This window comes from Gallinula chloropus (genome assembly GCF_964237585.1).
Source record: "Gallinula chloropus genome assembly, chromosome: 2".
Taxonomy (NCBI): Eukaryota; Metazoa; Chordata; class Aves; order Gruiformes; family Rallidae; genus Gallinula; species Gallinula chloropus.
This window is the reverse complement of record NC_140086.1, coordinates 68,521,996-68,540,520: the sequence shown is the minus strand read 5'-3', so window position 1 is coordinate 68,540,520 and position 18,525 is coordinate 68,521,996.

The window sequence follows — 18,525 nt, the reverse complement described above, 5'->3', positions numbered from 1 at the left end:
CAACTGTGACAATAATGTCTTTCTCTGTATTTCTGTTGCTGTAGCTCTTAGCACGTGACCAGCAAATAGTAAAACCTATTGCAATTTGTTATCACCTCTTAATAACAGTGTGACTGGAGAAAATGAACTACTTACGCTTGAGAAGTGGCAAGTGATACAAGTAACTAGGAACTCATAACTCCAAATGCAGTATTGCACAGGTTTTGTGAACACATTTGGAAGACCAAAATAGTTAAAGACAGGAAGTTAATGTAAAATGAGATAACCCCCTACGTACATTTCACATTTACTTGATGCCCATCTTTTATAAGCATGATTTGATAATCACTGTTAATGCAGTAGACGTGCATCTTAAGTAAATCATTGGATGTGGTGCTGTAAGGAAAAACATAAAATAGAAAAGAAAGTGTTAGTACAAGAACTGATAGATGAATAAGGACTCTGTGACAAGGGAAACTACAGCAAGTGCACTACAGGGAAGCTATCAGACAGAAGAATACAGAGGAAAATTACTCATGCTCTCTCAGAAAGAATGGTTTATGGACCCAGGCTATACAGTATTGTTATTAATGTCTTTGATGGCATGTGTTAATGAAATCTGCTGAAAACACATGCAGAGGAGATATCCTCAGTACACAGACCAAAATACCAGAGAGGAGAAACCTGACGTGGAATAATAGAAACTGAATTAAACTGAATAGGACAAAAAAGCAGTACAGGCAAGGAAGGCTTTCTTACCTGTCAGACTTCCCAGTTCTGAGGGAGTTCACATGTCAGTGATGCTTTCTGAGGGGGAAAGTGGCAGATACAATCTTTGACATCCCATTGCTTCTCTCTCTTTGCTTATCTATTTTCCTGTGCAGCTGTTCCATGTCGATGTGTGCATCTGACTCCCACACTGTGCATCACAGATCTCCTTCTGCCTGCCTTCCCTTTTGTGTCTAGGGACACTTACAGTCTCAGAAGTCCTACATCTAGGAAAATGGGAAGATGTTCATGACTTAATGTCTCTTTTAAGTCATCCATACAAAATTCCTCTTGCTCTATAGGATTTCCCATTTAATATACTCAGTTTGCTCCATTCCACCATAACCTCCAGATTTTCTTACTAATGCTTTTCCAATGCCCTTGATTGCTGTTCCACTCTGCATGGTCACAAGGGACCACAGGAAGTTCTGCACTTTTCCAGAAGGTATGTTTGTGGGGCTGCAAAGCATATAAAAGAGCTCTCAGAGAAGCTGCTGAGATATCTGGCCTATGAACTGCTGTGCCTTGCTGACTATCAGGTGCAGGTGTTTTATGGCAAGGCCCTGATAAGGAAGGAGGTGGGAAGGAAAAGGTAAAGACATTAGGCAATAAGGTGCCTTCCCATTGCTAGGTCTACTGTAGCCTCTCATTACAGATTTTTATTAATTACTCTTCTCTCAGAGGCCCTTATTGTCCCCATTTGTGCATTACTTATTTCAGCTTTTATTCCAGAGTCCATAAATATCTTCTTACTGAAAAAAACCCAACTTTTCTGGAAGGTCCTCTCCATTGTGCTCCATTTTCATATTTTTGAACAAAAGGTCCATTAGAAATTAAGGAGAAATATAGATAATTAGTTGTGGGATCAACCTCAAGGTGAGATCTTTAAAGTGCATTTAAATGGCCTATTCCTCTTGTTCTTGTACCTACCTCCAGGAATAAGAATTTTTCATGTCATTTTATGTTGGCACTGTGACTGCCTTTTTTTGAAGGTGACGTCCTTCATCTGCACGAGATCAGTGCTATATGGCTGTCATTTCAAGGACTGAATTCTAATAGGGTGGTACAGCTTGCCTGTCCTCAAAAAGACTCATGTTCCCAGAAGTAAGGGGACCTACAGGAAAGCTGGGGAAGGACTGTTTGTAAAGGCATGCAGTGATAGGATGAGGGGCAATGGTTTTAAACTAGAGCAGGGTAGGTTTAGATTAGACATTAGGAAGAAGTTCTTCATTGTGAGGTTGGTGAGACACTGGAACAGGTTGCCTGGAGAGGTGGTGGTGGCCCCATCCATGGAAGCATTCAAGATCAGGCTTGACAAAGTTCTGAGCAACCTGATCTAGTTAAAGGTGTCCCTGCTTACTGCAGGGGGGTTGGACTAGATGACCTTTAGAGGTCCCTTCCAACCTAATGCATGCTGTGATTCTATGATTCTAGCTAATGGTTTGCTTATAGCCAGATGTTTAGGACAGTTACATTTGTTCTGTGGTTCTTCTGTCATCATCTCCTAGATATAAATACCTTAAAAATATGTTCCCTTTCATTCCTATAACTGCAGCCAACAACAGCTAATTGTGAAGACATCCAATGAGTTTAATCCAGGGAGTCTTACAGGTCTGGAACTCTGAGAGTTGCTTCTCCATTGGGAATGGCATTGTGCAAAGTCCTTGCTGTTACTCTGTAGAGTACACTGCAACTTTTGGTAATTTATGGAGAAAAAAAGGTGACTTCTAATATGCAGAAAGAAACCTTCTGGAACGATCAGGGATCTGAACATTTGTTTTAAAATGGGAGAATAAAAGAGCCTGGTTTGTTAGCATCAAAAATAAAAGATAAGGGGAAACAAAATTGCTCTTTGTAAACATTTTAGGAGTAAACAGTAGAGAGGGAGGAAAACTGTAAGACAAACCTGCATATGCATGCAACTGAGACATTTAAACAAGGAAGCAAGTCTATAGATACCACAGTGAAGTTTTGGAGTGGACGTACTATCAGAAAGAAAGGAGGAGAGAGACCAATCTGCTTTTAAATTGGGTGGAGGTAAATTTAAAAATGGAATTATAAAAATGTAGTTGTCTGGAATGGTAGGACACTGTGATCATTTAGGTTATTTATAGTTCTTATGAGTGCTAGAGAACAGTGGGTTGCAGAACAGACATGCTACGAGATTCTAATGTTTCATTGCTAATCCTGGAGACAGTCAAGGAATGCAGAAAAATGAAATTATTTCCTCAAACAGGAAGTAAATTTTTGTTCTACATATATTTTCTGCCCTCTAGCAGTATTGCATCTGCAAAATCTTGGATAACAAATTTAATGTATATCCTAGATCTGTGTAATCTGCTTGTAAATGTTTCATTGGGTGTTTGAAAACCAGAGTAATGGGTGGCTCACTTTTCTGCTAGATTTTTATCCATTAATCATTCCTTGGGTATTCTGAAACAAAGTTAATCTTATACTCACATTCCTTCCATTATGAATATATTTATTTCCTTTTCTTAGTTTTTAATCTCAGTCCCATTCTTTCCAAGTACTGTCCCTATCTCTTTTCTATTCTCCTATTATTGGTATGTGTGAAGTATCTCCTGTTGTTTGTTTTAATTTCTTAATTCAAGTCTAATGCAATTCAGTTGCAGACCTTAGACCTAAAGCCCAAAAGTCAGTCTGACTTTCAGTAACTCTCATTTGCCCCCTTTCCATAACCAAATTAAATCCAGGCTCTTACGGAAGACCTTGCACAAACTTGACACCCATTTTACAATTCCTTTCCAATGTGATTCTCTCTCAAACTTAATGAAACCCTGAAATGGGCTTACAGTGATGATGCTAATTATGTGACAGCATATTCAGAAGGGAAATTTTCATGTAAGAATATAGTAGAACCACACAGGACTCCTCCAGCTTTTGGCACTGTTGTCACAACAATATCTGAGAAGTGAATCTTGTATCTTCTGAAATTTAGGTAGTGCTTTCTCACCTCTTGGTGCACGAAAAACTTTGCCTACCTTGTAACATGCAAATTACCTTCTGAATTACAGTAGAAATAGGAAAGCCTACTGCCAGAGGAAGTTGTAAAGATGGAAACAAGAATAAAAGTATGCTTATGAATAATGTGCTTTTTAAAATTAAAATTTTAAAATATTGCAAAGTTTGAAAATAATAAAACTTTAAACTACAAAAAGAAGTAGAGACAATTTATTTGCAATATTGGGGTTTTTTTTTTTAATTATAGGGTAGGAAATTCAGGGTATTGTCACTGAAGTCAATTAAATTACTCCAAATTAATGGAAAGAAGTAAGAATAAAATATGTATCTCTGAAGGATGTGACCCTGTTGATCAGTTTCCAGTTTGGCTTTAGGATTCTTCTGGACACTGGGGAAAATCAGTCTTTTTGCCTATAGTCCTGAAAACATTTAGAAACCAAGGTAAATCAGATTGCCTCAGTGCTCTATATTACACTTACATCATGTTTGCAGTCCTTTGCACCTACATGTCTCAGCATATAGAATATATACTTTCCTACTAAATGTCTCTGGACGTCCCTTCCAACCCCTATGATTCTGTGATTCTGAATTCAAGACCTGTCTGGACGCCTACCTGTGCGACCTGTACTAGGGAACCTGCTTTGCCAGGGGGATTGGACCTGATGATCTCTGGAGGTCCCTTCCAATCCCTATGATTCTGTGTTTGTTTTTTTTTTTTTGAGGAGGGTAATGTTAAGTATCAAGGAAAAGGGATACAAATTTTCACTCTAATACTGCTGAAAATATTTTACAATGTGCTGTGTGGTCTTAAATAGTAAAAAAAAAAAAAAGGCAGGGCAAATAATATCCTGTATTTCTTAAGTATATTTTCTCACTTTTCATGTAGGGTCTGCATGATGAATGCAAATAGCGCAGAACAACCATTTAAAATTTTATTCTCTACAAGAAAGCAGCAATTGAGGCAGGAAAGGGATAGGATTAAAGTGGAAATAAATGTAAAAATAAAGTGTTTCCTTTTGAAGATTACTCATTTAAGGACAAAGACCTTCATATTTTCAGTTAAACAGTTCTTTGTAGCCAGGGAGCCTTTTTTTCACTCAAAGAATGCTTGTTAGTAACAATTTCTTGTTGGTAAAAGTTAAATGTCTTTTCTTTTTGATCTTAAAAGTTTAATTCTTCTATATTAATCCTACTCTTAATCAGAGAGATTTACCAAGACTTAAGAAAGACACATGTATGCACACAGCAGGGAACAGACAAGAAAGGGAAAAAAAAATATGACTCCTATTTATGGTTAAGCTTTGGAAAGACATAATTAATTCAGAACCCAGATTATTCAGGATTTGAGGGATGCTAGCTTTCCTTTCCTATCCGTGTAGATTTTAGCCCTGGACTGTTGGACAGTAATTTGGGTTTTTTGACAGAAATTCTGGAGCCTTCACTTCTCCTCTTCAAAGGGCTCCCATGCCAATTAAAAGCTAGCTGCATATCATTCTGGCGTGTCATGAAGGAAGCTCTTTGTTTATTCAGCATGGTAGGTGCTGCAAGCCAACGAAACTACAAGTCCATGCAGTTTAACATTAAGAAGCGTAAGAAATATGAGGGACAAAGAAAACAGATGGACGTGTGTGAGTAAATGCGATGTTACGGCCCTCTGTCAGGAAATGAGGCTTTACATCAGACACTGTTTCCATCACATGGTCATTTGTTGATTTGAGTTACAATGAAAGCATTGAAAAAGAATCTCTTTTAATTTACTTTTCAGCAAATTGGTTGATTGCATAAAATAATGCTTTGTTTTATGGATCAGCGGTTGGTTTTGACACAATCAGTATACCTAGCTCACTGGCCCAAGCTGTGGTCAACCTCAGCTGACAGTGACCAGTCTCAGAAGTCAAGATAAGTGGGTAAAATTATCATTTAATTGTACTGCCTGGAAAATATTTTCTACCTTCTACTCATTTGTGGTTTAGAGTTTCTTGAGAAAGAGATCTTGCGGGACTTCTCTCTCAATAGATTTATTTTTTTAGTTGCCTCTCAAATCACATGGATTTCCAACATCTATAATATTCTGATGCAGAAAGCAGCACTGATCTTTCTGTGGAAAACTATCTCCATTTGTTTGTTTTCAATTTACTAGTCATATTTGATGTCCCCCAAAATGTTCTATTAAGAGAAGCGATGAACAGATATTCTGGTTTTATCTTCTGTGACACACACATGGATTTTACAGACCTGTATTATTCCCTCATTCCATACCAGCATCTCTTTTCCAGGCTGACCTGTCATTTCTTGTAGTTGTTCTTTAAAGGGAAACTTTCTCACATTTAAAAGGAAACTCTTTCTCACCTTTGATGGCCAACATTGGCTTTCATTCTGAGTATCCTAGTGTCTGGCTTTGAATATTTTAAAGAAGGTGACAGACCAGTATTTAATATGCAGAATACAATTTACAAAGTAGCTTAATTATAGTTTCGTTTTAATTTTGTTTTGGGGTTTCTGTTAATCTTTGCTCTTCTACCAAAGTACAGTGACAGGTTTATTCTTCTTTAGTGTAGATATCAACAGAATTTTAATTTTATTTTTCCTAAAATTTCTTTAACAAGTGGAATGGTGGTTCTTTTGCTTTTCTTGTCAATATACTGTTTGTATTAGCAAAGATTGCAGTCATTCTGCTGTACATTGGCTTGAGAAGAGAGGAAGAGGAGGTTCTAAAGCATTAAAAACGCTCTCACCAGCCTGTGGACAGTTGCATGACACAGCGTTGCAGTGCAGTTTTTCTTAACTGGGGACTCCCCAAGTAGTTCATGTAGGACAGAAAGTCTTTGTCTCTACATACTCACCCAGCTTTAATATATGCTGTCTCTCCTGGGAGCAGTCGCATGTGGCTACTCCCCTCTGAATGCCTGTAGTTGCTTCTCTTAACCTGAACAACACTGGAACAAACTGCAGTCCTCTCGTTTCTGCAGGGGTATCTACCTCAGGATTGGCAGTGGCAGCTGAAGTGTTAATTCCCAATGGACACAGAAAAAAGCAAACAGTCTGGGTCCTGGTTTGTAAAACGAATTTTCAATGTGTAGCCCACAGACTATCATTGATTGCGGTAAATAAATAAAACCACTCCTGACTTTTATTGTTGTAGGGAGTAATAATAATTCACAGGGCCAGACCCTTTGTGCCACAGAATGCTTCATTTGTGGTTTGCATGAGCAGATACATTAACTTCTGTAAGCTCTTTTCATTAGAACGCTATTACTCATTGAGGACTGATCAATATATCATCTATACAACATCTTGAATGTGGATGTCTGGACCCATTGTGGGCTTGCTGATAATGACTTCTTTATTCAAGCCAGCTTGTAGGAACAAGGAGATAAAGAAAAGGGAAGAGAATTATAGCATATGCTCATGAAAGTATTCTAAAGGTTATAAACAGAAAGCAGGAGTAAAGCTACAGGGTAGGGAAAGCGATCATAGAGAAAAAAAGAGTGGAAAGGAACTGAAAGTTGAAAAGGAAAAAAAAAAGGTTAGAGTTTCACTGTATTTCTTTTTCTGACATTATGCAAAGCAAGCTAAGTTTTAATAAACCTTCTTTTGAAACTAGTCCTCCCCTTTGGGATTATATTGCCCTTTAGGTTTTCATATCCTAATGCTCTGCTCATCTTGTGAGGCATTTAAGTATTCCCAATGAAAGCAGAGCACCATTTTCCTTCCCTCTTGCAATCTTTTATTTATCTTTTGTTCTCCTCCTCTCTCACCTCCTTCTTTCTACCCCAACTAAACTCTCTGGGGCTCAGTGGTTTTATTTCTTCCATTAACTTTTGATTTCTTACTGTATTCATCCTTTTCTTCTGTTTCAAGCTTTTCTTATGCTCTTTATCAAATTTTGTATCATTTTGTTAGAACTTTAATGCATAGTGTGACAGATTACAGCTTGATTCAGGCTCACTGCACTCTCCATATCTGGGGTACATTTTGGGAACTGGTAAGGAATAGAAAATTACATATCCACAAAACACTTTATTCATTTATTCTAGCTTTTTCCTTACTGCTATACTTTGGTTTCTCTTTTGCAGATGACAAAAGTAATGAAGAATTATAGTCTGTCCTGGAGAATGGAGTGGAGATGCCATGCAGTTAAAGGAAATATAGAAAAGGTTTGAGGGTTTTTTTAGGATCAGAAAAAAGAATTTATGAAAGAATGCATAACAATAGAACCATCACAAGTTTCAACCTTGGGGTATGAAGAAGAGAATTTTTTTTCCCAAAAAGAAAACAAAACGATAGTATTTGTAGAACAGCTCTTCATCAAATCAGTATTTTAAGTGAGATACCAATAAAAAGAGTGAATTAACTCAGTGAGGCATAAAGTACCTGCATAATGCATACTTGAAAACGAAAATCTCGTGAGTTTATTTCAATGGATTCAGCAGAGGACCTTGCAAAGGTGAAGAGTACTCTCAGTGACAGAAGGTCAACATCTGGAAGTCAATAAGAAGTTCAGCTAATAAGGCAGCACACATCAGTTTTCTGAAACTGACTGAAAAGAAACAATTAAAGACTTTTAGTCACATTCTTAGAAAGAACTCAGAACAGCAAGCTGATTGTAATTTACAATCCAGCAATCCAAAGGTGTTAAACAAGCCAATTCATGGAAATTTGAGACTGGATGTCCCCACCACAGAATGATTGAAATACTGCCCAGTATTGGTTCATATCAGTAGCAGAAATGACCAGAGAAGCTCATTTTTATTGCACGTGAAACAGGTGTGAATAATTCTAATAAACCCAGGGTGGGAAAATGTCTGTCAAAAAACATTTTGCTTCTGGCTTCATCTTAAAAATAGCCAGATCCTTCCATCTGAAACCCAGAAGTTTCCACTGGAATGGAAATGCTCCACTTTGGGTTGTGTTCGTTTGTCAAGTCAGTTCAAATATTATTTGGATAACATATATTTTTTTGGAGTACTATATGTCTGTTTCAGCTGCCCTGGTGCTTTATGCCAATCGCAGTTCAGGTCTCTCATTTGAGAAAAGGCCTGAATCACAGGTGACACTCCTGAATCACAGGAGAGACTTAATCTGCCCCAGCCCACAAAGGAGGAAGGGGATTAATTGCTCCCACTTTCTTGGAAAATGAGAAAATGTAGGTTGATGATGAACTGTGTCAGATGAAACTTTTCAATTTGTAAATCTGTATGTTTATTTTGACCAAATGAAGGAAAGGGAAAGATTTCAGGATGGAAAGATTCCAATGTTCAAAAGAAAGGAAAGTGTAATTGTCTGTGGAAAGAAAAGTTAAAACCAGAAAAAATGACTGATGCTCAAGTTCTAGCTAGTTTTCTGCACATGGCTTTTCAGAGCTGGATAATCTCTGCCCAGTTGCTTTCGGACCACAGACAAGGACTAAATCAGGAGTGACTTCATCTAGAAAAGGCTCTGCAACAACTGTTCTGGTGCAGGGCTCATGAAGTACAATCCCTAGTCCAGAATATGCTGATCAGGGTCCACAAACAGTGTCTTTGGAGAGAATTAAAACAGCGTCATGCAACGCAGCACACCCTGCACCTGCTGTGTCCTCTAGCTGTTTTTCCTTAGTGATGCTATGTCTCTCTTGCTGTTAGGCTTGCTTGTCTCTCCTGAGCTAATAAATTCAGAACACAGTATTTCACGTCATCTTATTGTGTTGGGGTGGTTCACATACCTTCCATAACATGTCAGTTCTTCTAAGGATCAAATACGGAGATGTTTCAGACTATTTAATACGTGCTTTCTAGACTCCAGATTCTATGATTATTCCAGCAACTTTGTTCTTCTTATCTATAATTAGTTATGTTGCTGAAGGAGGTTCAGTAAACAAACCAGTTTTCTTTGCACTTTGATCCGTCTTTCTCCTGTTTCTGTCAGACCTCTCACACTTCTCAACTCTTAGCACGCCTAATATTGTTACTGCAGCCTTTCACTATGCTTGTATGAAAGAAACCTCATCTTGCATGGGCTTCTTCTAGGGATTTTTTCCCATCTGGGCTGTTCCATGTAGAACATGTAAAGTAGTCCTGGGCTCAAGTGGGAGAATCCATCTAAGGTGCTTCATAGAGCCCAGAAAAATTTGGGATTATTAATGTGTAACAGGACATGCTTAAATCTCCATGGAGGTGTTCTAGACTGTCTTGGGATCATGAACAAGAATGTCTCTTCTTATTAGCCCTGCAGAGATACAGGCCATGCTGAGCCCTCAGTCCCTAGCATTTGGTCAGTCCCAAAGCCTTTTTCCTACAGACACCTGAGAGAAGCTAAACAGAAAATCCCCACCCTCTGGCATTTCTTCACTGGTGAGCATGCTTTGGTGTGTTTCTTACCACTCAGTGGGTCCTGAACAGTCTCCATAATCTGAGAGCTGCAATTAGCTTCTTTCCATATCCTGTTCTCCACCTGGCACAAAGGAGAAATTCAAACATCTTATCTTTGTCCTCTTCCCGCTCCCCCCCGCCACCCCGCCTGCTCATTTCAGTGCCTTCCTGTTCTTTATTCCTTATCACAATATGAGCAACATATTTCTTTCCATAGCGCCTACCTTTTGGAACAGCTTAAACTTCTCAGCCTCATAAGCTTCCCTTCTTTTTATGTGGAAATTAAATAGACTTGATGAAAAGATAAAGATTTTATGTTCTGTAGCCTTTTCCTATTGCCCAGACGTGTCAATGCTCTCACTTCTTCTTTAAACACTCTTTTTACACCTTTTATTTTTCCTGCTAAGTGCAATGCATCTGCTTTGCATAGAGTTCTTCCAAGTGATTTAGGAGGAAGTTTGTATTAAAGATACTACATAAAAAAATAAATTCAATTTCAATATAGTGAAAAAATACACCTAGATCTTTCACTAAAATAAAAAGTGTAAAATAGTGATTAAAAAGTACTGAGGAGCACTGTTCAATCACAGTGTTGGAATTCTCCAAAGACCTATGCTGAGACAAGGTTTATTCAGTACATAAATTGTTCAGTTTTCTTAACAATAACAGAGAATATGCTGCTTAAATTAAAATATTTAGTTGAGCGCCTCTGAATATATTTAAAAATAAGACTAAAATTTGGAAAATTCTGAGCAATTTTCAAAAATCTAATATGAACCCCCTGTAATTTTTAGGTATGAAGGTTTTCACCCATTTAGGCATTACCAACTGTGCAAGCACATCATGGAGCAGCTGACTTTTCTGTAGTAAATGCTGTTAGAGGCACTGAAACCACAGCATAAGGAAACAGTATCATGGGGCTGCAAACGCTACCTGAGAGAAAGCAAGCAGCGTTCTAAATGCAAGATGCATGAAGTGTTTGATTTACGTCTTTGGGAAAATGTAAGGTTCTGAGCCTTGTGGTCATCCCTGGGCACCGAAGAAAGATGAAGCTGAATTACAGTGAGTAGAAAGGACAGGGACAAGAATGGTGAGGTGAGAAAACAAGCTGAAAAGGGAAGGCTGAAGCAATCAGGGTTATTTAAGCTGAAGGAGACAAGATGGAAGCAATGTAATGGTAAGTTGGAGTATGCAAAAGCCTGCCTGTAAAGATAAGAGGACAAATTGCTGTCCAGGTGGATGGGACAAAACAAAATAGGTTATTCTATAGAAAGAATGTTCCAGGTCATCACCCCTGTTTTCCAGAATGACAGTAAGGAAGCCCTAGAAAATGGTTTGATGGAGACCTGTGCTGTCTGCATAGACCTGTATAAAAGTTGAATCTTGAGGGGTGCTTCTATTCCAGTCTTTCCACTGACACAATCACTCCTATCAATGTGCTTGCCACAGTTATTTGCCTAACCTCTTCCAGGAGATGTCCCTACATCCCCATGCTGTCTATTCTAAGTCTTCATTAGACTTCCCTTTAGATGCTATTCTTAATGTCTTGCCTTTATCTGTGATGAAAAAAAGAAAGGTAACCTTTACGTATTTCACAAGCCTCGATCCTTATCCACCCCAGCAAAATTCTGTCCCTTTGCCTGCCTTAAAAACAGATGAGAGCACTGCAGTAGATATTACCATGGGTAGGGAACTGACCTGAGGGTACCTGTTTAAGGTTCTTCCAACTTACTGGTTTTCCGGTTCAGCCAGCAATACACCAAGATGTAGCTCCACTTGTAATAAGGATAGAGGCGCACAGGAATCCGAAGATGGATTTGAAGCTCGGATAACTGAAGTCACTCTAACTTCATATTGCCTATGGATTTTATCTGACAATTATTTCACGGAATCCTGGCTGGGCTTGGGCAGCTTGTGTTGAAATCCAAACTGCTTTGAGAAACATGTCCCTGGGTTTTCCAGGTTGCCTCTACACAAACTGCAAGCAAATCCTCCGATTCCGGTGCTGTGATGTACCTGTTGGGGAGTTTTGGTATCAAGGTATTTTAATCCAAAACGCTGTCTTGGCCATCCAGAGCCTGCTCTGCTTTTTATGTCCTTCAGTGTGAGGACTCACTGTACTAAAATTTTTGTGTATTAGATCAGGAAGAAATTTCACAAGAATCACAGAATTTTGGGGTTTGGGATGGAACTTGAAAGATCATCTAGTCCAACCTACAAAACAGAGACATCATTCTTCAGTGTAATTAAGAAAAAAAAAAAAAAGCATTCACTTTACTTGTCCTTAACTTCTTTGTGAGTGTTCTGTGAGTCCTAGAGCCATGTTTTTAGAGGAGTTACAATACCTGAAATGATCTGTCAGTATGCTTATTGAACCATACGAGTGACTCTGCAATACTCGCATGTCCTGAGGGCCTGATGAGCGTGACTGCTTGGTATTCCTCTAGTCAGGGACACTCTCATATCCTGGTGAGCAGCTATATGTATATCAAGTTTTATCTTCAATCAATGTTTGGATTATGTGAAGCGTGCATTCGTGCATTTAGCACGGACCCTTATGACTACGTGAGAACATGTCCTAGAAGATCTTGCAGAATGTGAAAGGAAGACAAGTGATGTACCTCTGTCAAGCCTGCCAAACATGTAATTTGAGATTGCTGCGGTGGAGGTCTTTTTCTGGTCAAGGTCCAGTTTCTTTGCAGAGTGTAGTTTATGCAATGTGTATAGTAGTATAGGGGTATATTTCAGCATTAAAATTGGAACAATTTATGCTCACACATAACTTCCCTCACTTTGCGCATAGAAATCTTTGGTGACTGCTTAGGTGGGTAAACTAAAGGATGTGCTGGGTACTTGGAGGTATTAGAGCCTCAGCTATTGTCATTCTTTGGAAAATGAAACAAGGCCACAAAGAGGTCTTGTATAAATTAAAAATGAAGCAAAATGAAAAAGTAAATAAGTCAGGAAAAATAATTAGCTGACATATGTTAATTTTTTAAAAATACTTGTTTGTGGAACAAAGTGTAATTAAGCCCTTAGTGAGCATATGGTATGCAAATACTAGTGCAGTTTATTAGCACGTATTCAGCAGAATATTTGGGCAGATCATTCACCTATACAAGCAAGCTGAAAACTAGAATGTGAGAATGAGAGTGGTCTAGGAATGATGAATGTTCATTCTACTGATATTTTTGGTTTTGAAGGAATCCAGCAAAATATAAAGTCTGTAAGGGAAACAAACCAATTTCATTTTTTAATGAGGGTGCAGGTCTAACATGAGGGGAGGGTGAAACTAGCTGTGTTAAGCTAATTAAATGTACTCTCCTTTTTGTAATTTTCAAACACCAGGTACAGAATTAGCTGTAACCACTTGTAACAGTTCTGGCTCCAGAACATCTAGTCATGCTGGAACAGTTCCTCTGTCTCTACATACGCATTTTAAGAGGGAGTCCTTTTGAAACTTTTTTTCCAAGACCTGATTTACTGCTTTGGGAGAGAGATTTTGAAGAGCTCTAAAATTTGCACACACATTTTATTTAACATTGTGGTCAAATTAGCATTAATTAAAGCAAGAGAAATTAAAAATCCGTAGTAACTCCTAACACTAATGTAATCAAAATTTATTTTTTTAAAAAAATGGTGGTCTGAATGATCAGAATGTGGTCTGAAAAAATGGTCAGTCATTGCATTATCTGGTGAAGACTCCCTAACATGAGATTCTTGTGACATTTTTTATTGTGCTCATTTAGTGAGTTGGGATGAGTGAAGGAGAGAAGATGGAGTAGCAAAAATTAATTTGGATTTGTGCAGCGGTATTTAGAGGGGGAGGTGCAGTGCCTCAGACTTCATGACAGGCTTCATTCCTTACAGTTCTGCTGTCTCTGGAGCCACTTGGAGAGCATAAGCACATAACACATCTGTGCAAGATCTTGGTCTCAGATCACAGGCAGGGGGTCAATTCCGCTACTGTTTTTTGCAGCAGACAGTACAGCAGAGCCTAATAGGATTGTAGGAGTCTACCTAGGTATTTTTTAACATAAAATCTTGTCCTAATGAACATTTAATACATCTTATTGAAGAACGTCTACTGTGTCTATACTACTTTAAAATAAAAAGTCCATCCGATGGGCCAATTGCAGTTAATGCATATCTCTTGACCATAACACAGCTCTAGTGACACATGCAAGCTGAAAACTTGGTATGATGTGTTAATATATGAAATAGGCAAGTAATAATTATATTTATGAAACACTCTTGGAACACTAGGGTAATGCATTCACTGGCAATGTATATTGTTTTGTTATTATAGATTTACCTTTTGTATTTCTTCCACAGCCTTCGCTACAGAATATTCTATAAAATAGAATCTTAGAACCATAGAATCTTTAAGGTTGGAAAAGACCACGAAGATCATCAAGGTCAACTGTCTGTCCAATACCCTCATGTCAACTAAACCTTTTTACCAGAGTGCCACATCTATATGTTACTTGAACACCTCCAGGGATGGTGACTCTGCCACCTCTCTGGGCAGCCTGTTCCAATTCCTGACCACTTTTTCAGTGAAGAAATTTTCCCTAATATCCAATCTAAACCTCCCCTGATGCAACTTGAGACGATTTTCTCTCATCCTAAAAGAAATGTCCTCCCTGATCCCAAGGGAATGGATTTGGCTGGCTTTTTTAGTTGAATTCACATGAAGCCCCACCCTGAAAGTGGCAGTAGTGTGTGAAATGAGACTGTAGAAGAAAGATTAAAGCAGCAGAAAGTCTGCTAAATACTGTTACAAGATGGTTTTAAATAGTGGGAGAGTGAAGAATGGTTTCTTAATTTTAAATGGTAAAATATTTCCATACACTGATGAAGACAGAAATAATTTTCTTGATTGCTGTAATTCTAGCACTTACATGGTCAACAAAGGTTCACTGCAGAGCATTAGTGGAACTTCAGCAAAATGGGAATGTAGTTTAAAAGAGGGAAGCATGCAATACTTTACTTTCACCTCAGCTGAGACAAAATTCACTGATGGTGAGAGCATTTCTGATTTTGCTGATACAAACCATGTTTGAGCTAATGGAATTACTCTCGATTTACTAGCAGGATAAGTTCTTTTTGCCCTTAAGTCATATAAATTGCACCTGAGAAGTTCCAGTCTAGTTGTTATTATTGTTAGGAGAAGTTGGTCAGGTTGTCAAGTGTACAAGACCCTCAAGTTTATCCTCAAAGCCTGAAGAAGACATGAGCCTGAAAACCTGTCCAATTAAATTAAATAAATACTAAGATACAAGCCTATAAATTTATCTATATAAATTAGTCACAAAAAAAAGATATCACATGTCTACATAAATCTGTTCCTCTCTACTGTGAATAGTGAGCTTTTTTATTTTACTTTTGTTGCTCTTCATATTTATAGTGCTATTTTTGTAAAGAAAAGCAAAATGGAACGGGGAGAAGCAGTATCATGTTAAACCAGTTGATAGAACTGGGTAAAAACCAAACAGCAGATTTTAGACTTTCCATAACTTCTGCAAGAGGAGAGAGACATCCTTGTGTGGTACCCTTGACTAGCTTGCAGTTGAACTCAAATCAGAGAGTCACAAATCCAGGTAGTCACATTTTCTGTGGTACCTTCACTGGAAAGGGTAATTCCCCTATGGTTCTGTGATGAACTGCAGCAAGGTTTTTTAACCTGCACCAAGGTTTGTGATATATACAAGTGTGGAGGTCATTGCTGACTGTCATGTGAAACTGGAACCAGGTGAGGCTTCACTAACATTTCCTAATTTTGCACGGTTTGTTTCAGATTGGTGAAACTGAAATTGTCATAGGGTGTGCATACGGAGAAAACAAGGGGTAGCAGTTGCTGTCCTTGGTGGAGGAATTGAAAGAGACATCATTACAAAGCAAACTTTTCTTGCTATTTATTTTCCTCCACATAACTCCAATCTCAGTGGTTCAGCATATCTAGATGGTCAAGAGGTCCCCTGCATCTTGTCAAATGTTCCAAAGAACCTTGTCTTCATGGTGCCCTTTTATAACATGAGTTGTGTAATTTACTTATGTCTCACAATGGGATAGTTTACTGCTGGGTACATCAATTACAATTACCCAAAGCCTCAATGTATGTAACGTGGTCTGGAGGGATTGTGTCAGAGCTGGATGAGACACAGGCAATGTCAAAGCTGAACAAGGTAATGGAGACGATATATATTTCATGTTTCTCAACCAGAGTGCAAACATATATGAAGTTCAGATGCTACAAGCTGAAAATTACTTAAATAGAGCACTAACCCAATGGTTCTGCTCTCCAACTGCTGTGTTTGGTCTGAACTATACAACAAGCCTTGAGGAATCTGATTCCTTAAACTAAACTAGATTCATATGTGACCTTTATATAAAATCCTTATTGTTTTATGGAAAGATTAAAGGCAGGGGATTAAAGCCAAAGACTAAAGGGACAGTACTAAAAATATATGTGAATGTTTTCATGCCTGATGGCCATTTTGAAGAAGTATGGCTAGAAAACATCCAAGAAAGGCTATTCTCAGCAGTTCGCAGAAGTAAATTTTCTCCACAGCCAAAATAGGAATGTTTCCTAGAGAAGATGGCAGGAAAATTACTTACCTATTTAGGGCCAAAGACATGGTTAGGCAGACATGGGAAAGATGGTGTTGCTCAGACTTCAAATTCTTCTGCCAATTCTTTTCAGTGCAAAACATATAGAGGCTCTGGCATCTCTAGGGGAAGCTAGTACCTAAAATTAAAAATGAAGAAATTTTATGTACTTTGTGGTGAGGGAGTTAAGCCCTACTCTTCAAGATACCTCTATAGATGAATTTGAGTACCAAACCTGCTGATTATGTACTCTTTGTGATGAGGAAGAGACGGAGGAATCCTCTGGGCTCACAGAGATCTTGACTTGTTACTCAGTGTGCACCTTGAGGTTCAAGTAGAACTATCTTTTACACCCATAAAAAAAGTAGTTGGTCTCAATAATTGTGAACTTGGCTCTCCAGAAAGTTTCTTCTCTTTTTTTCTTTAGTGAATAACATAGAGTAAAAAATAATACATTCCCCATGCATGCTGTGTTTCTTGGGATTGGGTTATCTGTCTAAAAGAAGAGCAGAAATGTGTGGCAACTCCAAAATATTAGCTGGCAATTTAGCCATTGCGAACTGACCTAGCACCAACAAACACATGTAAAATGGACAAACAGCATGTAATATTTGTCATTTGTTGACTTCATGAGACAGATTTTAATTATAAAGTGTATGTATCCCATTATTAATTTTCTGAGAAGTCAAATCCTCCTCAAACTTCTCTTTGTACAGAGAAGACTAAAGAAAACACACATGCCTGTAGTTTTATTTGACTGCTTAAAGAGGGAAAAGTGTGCCTTTTTTTTTTTCCCTGCAACACTCTTCTATTATTTACCTGATTCTAGGGAATTCCAAGGGCAGGACACATTCTTTAATAAGGCCATGAACTGTATATCACAGCTAAGGCTAGTAATAAACTCTAATACTGATGTTATAAAAGCCTTCTTAAAGCAAGGTTAATAACATGACAATAGTAAACACCCCAGTCAGCATAAAATGAAATGGAGCCTACAATATTTTAAATGCATGGGTCCTGCAAAAAAGGATACCAAGGAAAGACCTTTTGTTCATGAGTCTCTCTATATAAAAAAAATCAGTTTTCTGCTCATGTCTCAGTTGAAGGTCATCTGTACACAAGCAAAAGGAAAATAACTACCATACATTGCTGCAAAATGCTGGGATTGCACAACAGCATTTACGATATTGCAAGTACAATACTTCAATTAGTATAATTTTTAAAATAAAGGAGTTCCATTAATGGCCAGATGTGTTTTATTAATTTGTATCTATTACTTTTTGTTTCCCTTTTTTCCTTCTGCAAATAATTTGTGTGGTGTAAAAAATGAAGGAAATATTATTCCTCTACTTCAGCCCTATGACAGAACTAAAATAATCTTGTAAAACTGTCAACATAGTTAGCTGTCCAGATTCTGAAGAAGCACTTTCTGTAGAAGATCATCATTGTGTCCCTTATTCAAAAGGAAGAAACAGAAGGATATCCAAGTTCAGGATCAAATTTACATTTTGATAGGGTCTTGCACTGCTGGTTGGAATTAAGGATGCCTTCTGAAATTGGTGCCTCCATCTCCAATCAGTTTCTTACATCAGAAGGCATTTCCAGAGTGAGTGTGTGCAGAATAATTGAACAAGAAAAACAAAACAAACATACCGATTTTCAGACAAATAGTCACTTCAATTGTTTTCAGCAAAGAACACCAATTTCTTCCATTCATGAAAATTGTAAAGAGCATTTGGTAGTTTTCAATGCCCTTTGTCTTCTCTGAGAAGGAAGAAATTAAGAATTATCAAATCATTCATCAGATAGTTGGCCACCATTTGCCTGTCATTGC